The 9,647-nt window shown below is 41.6% G+C and overlaps 1 long non-coding RNA gene and 1 pseudogene across 1 annotated transcript; both read left to right on the plus strand.

The window, feature by feature from the left end:
- Positions 1–6: 6 nt before the first annotated feature.
- LOC119366034 lies at positions 7–1,747 on the plus strand. Its single transcript, XR_005175897.1, has 2 exons — positions 7–901; positions 1,009–1,747. It is a non-coding gene; the product is annotated as an uncharacterized LOC119366034 (long non-coding RNA).
- Positions 1,748–3,435: 1,688 nt separating this feature from the next.
- LOC119366035 overlaps positions 3,436–9,647 on the plus strand; it is an 8,674-nt pseudogene continuing 2,462 nt past the window's right edge.

Here is a 9,647-nt window from a genome sequence, read left to right on the forward strand (position 1 = left end):
AGCGCACCACCCTCACCCCGATACCCACCTTCTTCCCGGCACGCCACCACGTCCCACGCCCCAACCTCCCTTTCTACCATCTGCCGCCGCCACACCCTACCACCGTAGCCCCAATCCCCTCCCGCGTGCTACCACCCTGAGGTGCCATGGCTCTCCCCGACGCCCCCGTACTGCACGGAGCCGCGCAACCCCGTCACCTCTTCCCTGCGCGTGTCACCGTCCATGGCCGAGGTGGATCCACTTGTCCCCCCGGTGATTCGATCTCGAGCACCCCCAATCGAGCCTCCCCTTCATCGATCCGCGCCCTCGTCATCAACAGAGGTCCAGCGTCCGAGTCTTCCGCCCTGCCCTCCGTCCACCTTCTGCCGGAGCTCGAGCGCGTCGCAGTGCCGCAGTTGAGCTCGCCAGATTCGATGGTGTGCACCCGTTCCTCCTCCTGCAGCGTCGATCCGTCGCTGCAGTCCCCAACTGCTTCCTTCCCCTCGCAGCCTCCCGCCTCCACTACCTTTCTCACCAATCCCGGTCCACCGCGACGCCCCCCATGGTCGGATCCCTCTCCACCCCGTCCAGATCAAGCCAGGTCGGATCCGCCGATTGGACGGGCCTGCCCTCCCTTCCAATGCAGCTCTGTTGGCGCCCCAGTGCAGCTCGGCTACCAGCCCCCTTGTAGCTCAATGGTGTGCGGTTTCAGATGCCACCCCCGTGGATCCACCTCCTCCTGCTGCAACAGGCCACCGCCTCCTATGGTCGCCGTCGCCGCGCGCCACTTTCTTCCACCGGCCTCATAGGCCGTGCCTCCCACGCCCCTTCCGCCCATATTCAATCGGGAGCGTGGGGTTTAGGTTTGTCATCATCTTGTGGTCGCCGTCGCCGTGCAGTTCGCTGTGCGAATCCTGTCCAGGTTTGTTGTTGTTTATAAATATTTTCTAATGTTTTTCAGGATGCAGTCTAGCCCAATTCAGTTGGGTGCTAAAAAACTGCAGCTCAGAAATCTATTTTTGCATCCAGGATTTGCCGTTGGAGATTGTCTAAATCCTGGTGGTGTTGTTCCTTTCGGCTGGTGGTGGTGCTACTGCGAGCTGGAGTGGAGCTCTACCCGTCATACATACCATCCACCGGGCCGCCCCCGTGTAGTGCAGTTGAGGGGGACGCCGGAGTCCCCCCGGCGCGGCGCTGTACTCCGCTCTAGGTTGTCCTGGGCGAGGGGGCTCTCTGCAGTTCGGTGGCGCTCGTGGTGCAGCTCGATGGCGGTGCAGCACATGGACAGCGCCGCCGTGCAGTTCGCGCGACCGAGTGCGTGAAGTGCGTTCGGTGAGTACATACGGTTCGGCGGGGGCGTCGTTTGCATTCTTGCTGTGTCGATTCACATTGGCCAAAGATGCAGCCGACGACTTCACGCGTGCAGTGCGGGTTCTCTGGTTCTGCAGTTGGGTGGTACCCCTCTGGACAACTCCTTTCAACCTGGCTAGGAGCAGCGCCATGTGGTTTATGTTGTTCTCTTGCGCAAGCTGGCTAGCAGCAGACGATGACGACATCGGCCAAAGAATATTTTGTCCAGTGATGATGTTTTTCGTTGTGTATGTTGGAGAGGTTCACTCCTCCGTGCGGGTCCTTTTTCTTATGTCGTTCGCTTATTTCACAAGTGCAGTTTTACTATTCGCTTTCATGCCGACCAGATTACTGGATTTTTGCAAAAAAGATGAGAGAACATCAAAAGACACGTGTATATATAGTATTGATTTTTTCCTGTTCATTGTGAAGACGCTTATTGTTCACATTGTAAAAAACCCAAAGAAGGCGGTTCATTCCATTTGGGATGAAGCTCGATTGTGAGGGCGTGCGGCTCGGCCAGCTCGTTCGTGCAGTTCGCTTGATGCACCTGTGGTGTTGTGTGTACAAAAACAGTAAAAAATGCATCGACGCTTGTAGTGCACTTCATCGTTGTGTGAAGTTTCCTGTGTTGCCATTTGCCATTTCAGTGCAATTGTATGTCTTTTTAGAAGTAAAACGTGAGTGTGGTCGTGTACAAATCATGTACCCGACTTACACGTTTGATGTAGTGTCGCTTTTACTCTGTAGAAGTGTGTTTTTCTATCTCAAAGAAGCTCACTCGCTCAGTCCCCGCGGTCCACTCGCCCGGTCTACGCACATAAAAGAAATGAGTTTGGAAAAAACTCACGTGGTTCAATTTCGGTAGTGTTGCAACCCATTTACCATGGTCTCGAGGTTCACTTTTCATAGTATCGCGGTTCACCAACGCTTGACATGAAGTGCACTCCACCTTGTTTGGGAAAATTTACATCCCACAAAAAAATCATGCAGTGCACTTGTCCATATGATGAAGTGCAGTTTTTTAGTTTAAAGACGTGCGGTTTTCTGTCTGATGCAATACATACGGCGGTTTTGATGTCGCGAAAAAACAGAGTATCCGTATTTCGTTAAAATCAATATTACTCCTAAACCGTAAGGAATTGGAGAGAGTGTTCTAAATGAAAAAGTTGTGCCTCATTGATATCTTTCAAATGGCGTATAATTTGAATCATTTTGACCAACCGTTCATAAAAATTTTACGAAAAAACTGCCGCTGCCTCTCGAAGTCAGCCGCACGATTTTCAAAATTAACTAAAAACCGTAAGGAATCTCAATACCATTTCAACATATGAAAGTTGCGCCTTGTCCGTAGGTTTCCAACGGCGTATCATACGTCTCGTTTCGACAAACGGTTAGAAAACTGGAGCAAAAACAATACCGAAAATTTCAAAAAAATTGAAAAACAGAGTTCCGCGATTTAGTAAAATTAAAACTGCTCTTTAACCGTAACGAATTAGAAAACATAATAGATATGAAAAAGATGCGCCTTGACAATATATTTCCAACGGCATATCATTTGCTTTATTCCGACAAGCAGTTTAGAAAAAATCACGAAAATACGTTCGCTGCCACTCGTCATCCGCCGCGCCATTTTTGAAACTGCTCTTAAACCGCGAGGAATCTCAAAAAGTGTTCAACATAGCGAAGTTGCGCCTAATCCATAGCTTTTCAACGGTATATTATACGCCTCGTTCCGACAAACAATCAAAAAATTAGAGCAAAAACAGTACCGAAAAAACACTGCGTGCAGTTTTTTCCGACGCGAAGTTCACTAGTCTATATTGCAGTGCTCGTCGTCAAGAAGATACAGTGCACTTGCGTTCAGCGTGCAGTGCGGAAGTGATGTGCAGAATAGTTATTCTGCTAATATTAGCAGAATAGACCGTCTATATATATGATGTCTATATCCACAGGCAAAAACAACCAGAAAGCAGAAGATACTGTCATGCTTTTCCTCAGTGCAATGGATGTGCCCACTCGTTTACCCAAGCTAGTCTTTCCACTTGCTTTCTTATATTAGCGGCATCAACCCCACCACCCAACCACTTGCTTCCGATATGATCTCTTTCACCTGCCCACCAAGTAGCACACAGATTTAAGGTAGCCGGGATTCTCGAAACAGAACAAAGCAGAAGCATAGAGGGCGGAGCTACCCATAGCACTGATTAATATTAGATCTCATGGGGAACATACACCAGGCCGGCGTCAAGAAAGATGACCATGGCGGCGGTGACAACCAGCAGCTACAGGTGGTCTCCGTTCTCGAGCTCCAGGCCGGCGTTGTGGAAGACCAGCCGCAGCCGCCTCTTGGCGGATGGCATGCCGTCGAGGCAACCTCCATGGTACGTGCGTCGTAGCCTAGTGCGTATACCTGTGCTCCGGCCACGGCAAGCCAGCTTTTTTTGCGTGTGAAGTTTATCGCTATTGCACCTATTTCTATTCCTAGTCAAACTTCTTTTGGATGAAACAACACTTTCATTATCTGCATTGAAGATGACAATACAAGAAATTTGTTGATTTGTAACGTTGAGATTATGTCCGTTTTGTGATGAAATTCAGGTTGTCAAAACTTGAGTATCATTTAGACTATATTATGCTTCTGAAAATTTTGAGGTGGCTAGGGTCGATTTTCGAAGAACTTTGGGTTTAGGATCTTTCATCGAATTTCACACAAGAATACCTTTGCCAGTTCCCCTCTTAATTGTATGATTTTCCTACACTCAACATGAGTTTTGGATTCACCAAAAACCTGCTAAAAGTTCGAGGTAGGCAACTTGAAAAGTTGTAGGTAGGGGCCGGCCACCACTCATATTCCACTTCAAGTCGATATGACTGAAACCCTTTTTTTAGGGGAGTAGGACTAAAGCCTGAAAGATAAAACATTTAGTCCACTCAATGGTTGTGTCATAAATCACCAAACCCAACTAGGTGTATTTAAGAGATGCACTTTCGTAACCATTTTCCAAAATCTAGCTTCTCTCCCAACAAATTTATCCTCAAATCACCTTGAAAATTGAAATAGTATCGTGTCGGGGCAGTGGGATACGTACTGTGAGCACATCCTGACAGTTGAAAAAAAATATAGGCCTCAGTTATGTATGATTGCATGCACCATTCTATTGCAGAGGCCGGAGGTAATCCTCCTTTTCTAGAAAAATATGTCTCAGATTGCGTGCACAAGAAGCGGGTAATTCTAAAAGAAACATCTCGGATGGAGTGCTTCTCCCATGTGATTGTTTCATACCAACTATTGGGGAAGTTTCTAAAGTGTATGTTGGGGCGCAACCACTAGGATATATCATACATCTTGCCGGAATCTCTCATCCAAGACAACATAATTTCCAACAGCTCAAAGTGTCTCGGATGCAGTGTCTCGTAAGGGGTGACATGTGCCAGTGATATGAATTAATTTGGAGATTTCTATACAATATGGAATCTCCATTTCTTTTTTTCTTTAATCTGATCCGCTATAACTCGGTCTCACTGGATGGATGGCTATTTTTTTTCTCTCTGATCAGCATGGAAATTATTAGGGAGTATGTAATTAGTATAGTATTTTTTCCAATAAATTTTATGATTGATCTGTGTCTAATTTGTGCATGCTTGCAGTTGGAAAATTGCAAGACAAACAATACTGCTACAGATGGAGGCACCAGCAGCAGGATAGATATCCTCGGGCCTGCAACAGAACAGAATATCCCTAAACCAAGTGATCCTCTTCATCCATGCCCGCCACCACAGTCGCTGCCGGAGGGTGTGCAGTCCGTGCTCAACACATCACGGGTCAGATACGATAATCCATTATTCACAGACCTGATTAAGTTTAGTTTGTTACCGCCAACATGTAGTAAAGTGATCTTAATTTGTTACATGCACGGATAAACACGCGCATAGGTTAATCGAAAGTGCATTGGAGACGGTGATGGCTTCACTGCTTATGAGGAGAGGTATATGCAAATTAACTCAACCTAGCCAGATTTAGTTTCCTGTCCCTGCCTCACTTATATGACCTAGATTTAATTTCCTCTCCCTGTCTCGCTGGAAAACTAGGTACTTCAATATGTGCATGCAAAATATTTGTTGATAAGAGTACAAATTTTTTTTAGTGAATTGGTTGTCACTAAAACTAATCAAATCACAGTGCTTAATCGTGTTGCATATGTGAATATACTATGTATCTAGCGAATTTGTGAAAACATCTAAATCTGACTGAACTGAGCAAAAGTTGGATTTAAATTCAAATTCAATTGTGTTAACCAAAACACGGGCTGTCATGATATATTTTTCTCTCGTCTTATAACCTGTAATGCCATGGCAACATGTCTCATTCATTATTTCTGTGAGCAGGATTGCAGGTGATACAAACATCCGAGATCCACCGAAATACAAAATTAGAATGAAGTATGTATACTGTTAATTCTTTACATGGATGTTATTGTTTTTAAAGTTCAATGTACCTGACTAGCTAGCCTTGTAAATGACAACATCTAGCATATTGTATAGAGCTAGTCCTATTTCCATTGTCCACATGGTCATTTTGAGTACTCATTGGAGCCCAAATGGACATTGTATGCAAAATTTGTAGCCATTCACCTAAACTGTGGGTTGGCTTTCTTTCTGCCGCTCCCAACAAACACATCATAGGCAGGCAACACTTGCAACTTGTCACTATTGACATGTCATCACTGACACACTGATTCATATTGGAAGCATCCCAATCTATGATAGTGTCTCATCCTTGAGGGGATTTGTTAAGTAAAGTAGTGATCTAAACGGTCTTATATTTCTTTACAGAGGGAGTACATGTTTGTACTAGTGACGATTGTGTCTATTGAATTGGTAGTGTGTTTGGTAGATTGTCAAATTTCATATGTAGACATGTACTTGGGAGTTTCAATTTTAGTAGATAAAATATATATTTTAATTATGTAAATGCATTCTTATTTTCAAATGCCAAAACATATATTTAATAAAAAAATAAATTCATAGTACTATTTCTACAATTATATGGCAGTTTTAGTGTCACTAGTAGAAAACGGGCCTTTAGTCCCGGTTTCAGAGGGTCTTTAGTCCCGGTTCTGCAACCGGGACAAAATGATCGGGACTAATGCCCATTACTTTTAGTCCCGGTTGGTTTACGAACCGGGGCTAAAGGAGCTCCACGTGGCGGCTGTTTGGAGCGGGGCTGGAGGACCTTTAGTCCCGGTTGGTATTACCAACCCGGACTAAAGGAATTTTTTTGAAAAAAATTGATTTTTTTTCGTTTTTTTTTGAATTTTCAAATTTCTGAATTATTTATAATCTCTAATCACCCTTCATCATTGTTCAATTATGGAGCACTCATTCCAAATCGTCTAACTTCCCGGCCGATCACCCATCCTCTCACTACTCCAACCTAAGCACACTTAACTTCCGAGTTCTATTCCCCCTAGTTTCCAAGTCTGCACTTGTTGGTTTCCTAACAATAATAACCTGTCAATCCTTTTAACCCTTAGGTCTTGATGTCACATGATTTAATTTTTTGAATTCCAAACATATTAAAATAAAATAAGTAATAATAATATTGAACTTCAATGAAAATAAAATAAGTAATAATATTATTTTATTCATTTTTTGCCATTTATTCATTTAATATGCCACAATTAATATCTTTAAATCCGTAAATCGAAATTCAACAAATAATATATCCATTATTATCAGAAAAATATGAGGAATCCAAATATGACATCCTTAATTTTTGAAATTATTTCTCATATGTTGGAATCAATTGCTTCTTGGTGATGTGAACCAAATGAGAACTAATGAGCTTCCTATGTTTGGCTAAGCACGAGTGCCTGATCTAGATTCATTGATAAAATGGTTATAATTTGTTGATCTGGTACTAAATAAGGTATAAAATGGTGAATCCCTGAATCACTATATACAATGTATGTCCAGTTGTAGCAACTGCTGTTATTTGATTTTAGAAGTTGAACTTGAGCATGAAGTCACACATTTCACCGTTTGAGTTTGAAACTATTATTCTAAAAAATAATAATTATTTAGTAACACTAATATTTATTGAATAAGTAGTTTGACCAACGTTTCACCAAAAATCCAAAAAAACATAATTTGAGCATAACTTTTTTTCCTTTCAGAATTTGAGGATTCTAAAATTTTGCAAAATGGCCTACGACCGTCGAAATCAGAACCGGCTTCTCATGCTGAACATTTTGATATATTATACGTTTTTTCGACATTGTATGCAAAAGTTATAGCCGTTTTACTTTTTCATGACACTTTTTTTTTGCAAAACATATCCAAATTTATGTTTTTTAGTTTTCCTAACTAGTAGATGTAGTAACATAACTACATCACGAAGGATTTTAATTTTTGATTTTTTTCTTATTTCCTTTTGTTTTTTAACTGAAATGGCGATACGGTTGGGGGGGGGGGGTAAAGTTTGAAAATTGCAGAACCCCTTTAGTCCAGGATGGTGTCCATCCAATCCTACCGTCGACTATGCTGCTACCACCGTCCCAGCCAGAGTCACAACTAAGGCCAACCAAGCCATAGTCACGTTCTATTAAAGTGGCAAAAAGAATTATATTTTAATATAGCAAAACTAATTCTATCAACTATTATTAAAGGCTAAACAACTATTAATACAAAATAGTAGAAAAATTAATATTAATTAATTATAAAAAATTATCCACTGTTGTCTAACAGAAGCATACTACAACATGTTAAAATCTACAGAAAGAACTAACTAAAAATAATTGAAAACAATATTTAAAGGACTAAAACAACTATATAAACAAAAGAGTATTGTTTTAATTAAAATCCTAACTTAAACTATTCTAAAAATAACCAAATAAATCTTACTGTGACAACAATCTAACATGTGACTAGGAGCAAAAAAATTAAATTAAAAACCATTTTTAAACTCAAATTAGTCACAATCTAGGGTTTGAAGACTAATGACACAAACATAAACTAGACAAAATTTTGAATCTAATGCAAAAAGAATCACTCAAAAACATCAAATATCCTAAAAGATATAAGCAATTTAAAACAGAAACTAAAATAAAAAAACAAATGGAAAAACAGAAAAAAAAAACTTTCAGAACCCCTTTAGTCCCGGTTGGTGCTCCAAACCTTTAGTCCTAGTTGGAGACACCAACCGGGGCTAAAGCCAGGTCTAATCTTTAGTCCCGGCTGGAGACACCAACCAGGACTAAAGGGCATCGCACCCATTAGTTCCGGTTGGTGTCTCCAACCGGGACTAAAGGTCCCATTTGAACCGGGACTGATGCCTGCCCGGCGCCCTAACTGCTCGAACCGGGACTAATGCTCACATTAGTCCTGGTTTATAATGCAACCGGGACTAATGTGTAGATCGAGCTTGGACCAAAGCCATGTTTTCTACTAGTGTGTTTTAGCTACAATTTATTTAAGGATATGTAATATAAATTTGAAATGCTAAGAAATTATCACATAATAGTTTGAAACCTAAAATATATAATTCATCTTCAAAAGTGTTCAAATATGAAGACCAAAATAACTCATATTTGTACATCATATTTACTGATTAACTTGTGTTTGACCTTAGGACTGTATCTAAACATAAATAGTTGTTTTATATTATCTATAAAGCAACATCTCCATCACTTGCCTCGTTGCTGCCAGACTCAGTCAACAAAGACTACATACTCTGTTTTTCACCCCAAGATGCTAGCAACAATGCCTTCACCAGCAATGCCTTCATGAAAGTAACACCGCGCAAATTATTTGGTGCAAGTCACAACTCGTACATTTTATCTATTTTGTCAAAGTTTATAGTGACTACTACATATTGTCTTACGAGAATTAATTAATGATCATATGTCGTGCCATCGGCTTTTACAATAGGCTTCAAGAGAAGAGTGCATTTACTTTCTGTGAATCAATAGGGGGATTGATGCACCAGAGCTGGATATGGAATATGGTATGGAATCAAAGGATGAATTGGTGAGGCTTATTGGGGGGAAGCGTGTTTCGATCCTTGTCTATGGGCCAGACAAATATGGACGGTCTCTTGGTGACATCTACTGTGACGGCGTCTTTATCCAAGTGAGAAAGAAGATCTGATCTTCTGTAAAAAAATATGATCTAGCTTGTATATCTTTTTGTTCTGCAGTTCTGTGATGTTTGTGTGTGAATTCTTCAGGAACAAATGCTGAAAGGGGGCTTTGCCTGGCACTACAAAATGTGCGACAAACGTCCTGAATTTGCAAAAGTAAGATATTTGATCTCAA

Source organism: Triticum dicoccoides, chromosome 2B, assembly GCF_002162155.2.
Source record: "Triticum dicoccoides isolate Atlit2015 ecotype Zavitan chromosome 2B, WEW_v2.0, whole genome shotgun sequence".
In the NCBI taxonomy this organism is placed as follows: domain Eukaryota; kingdom Viridiplantae; phylum Streptophyta; class Magnoliopsida; order Poales; family Poaceae; genus Triticum; species Triticum dicoccoides.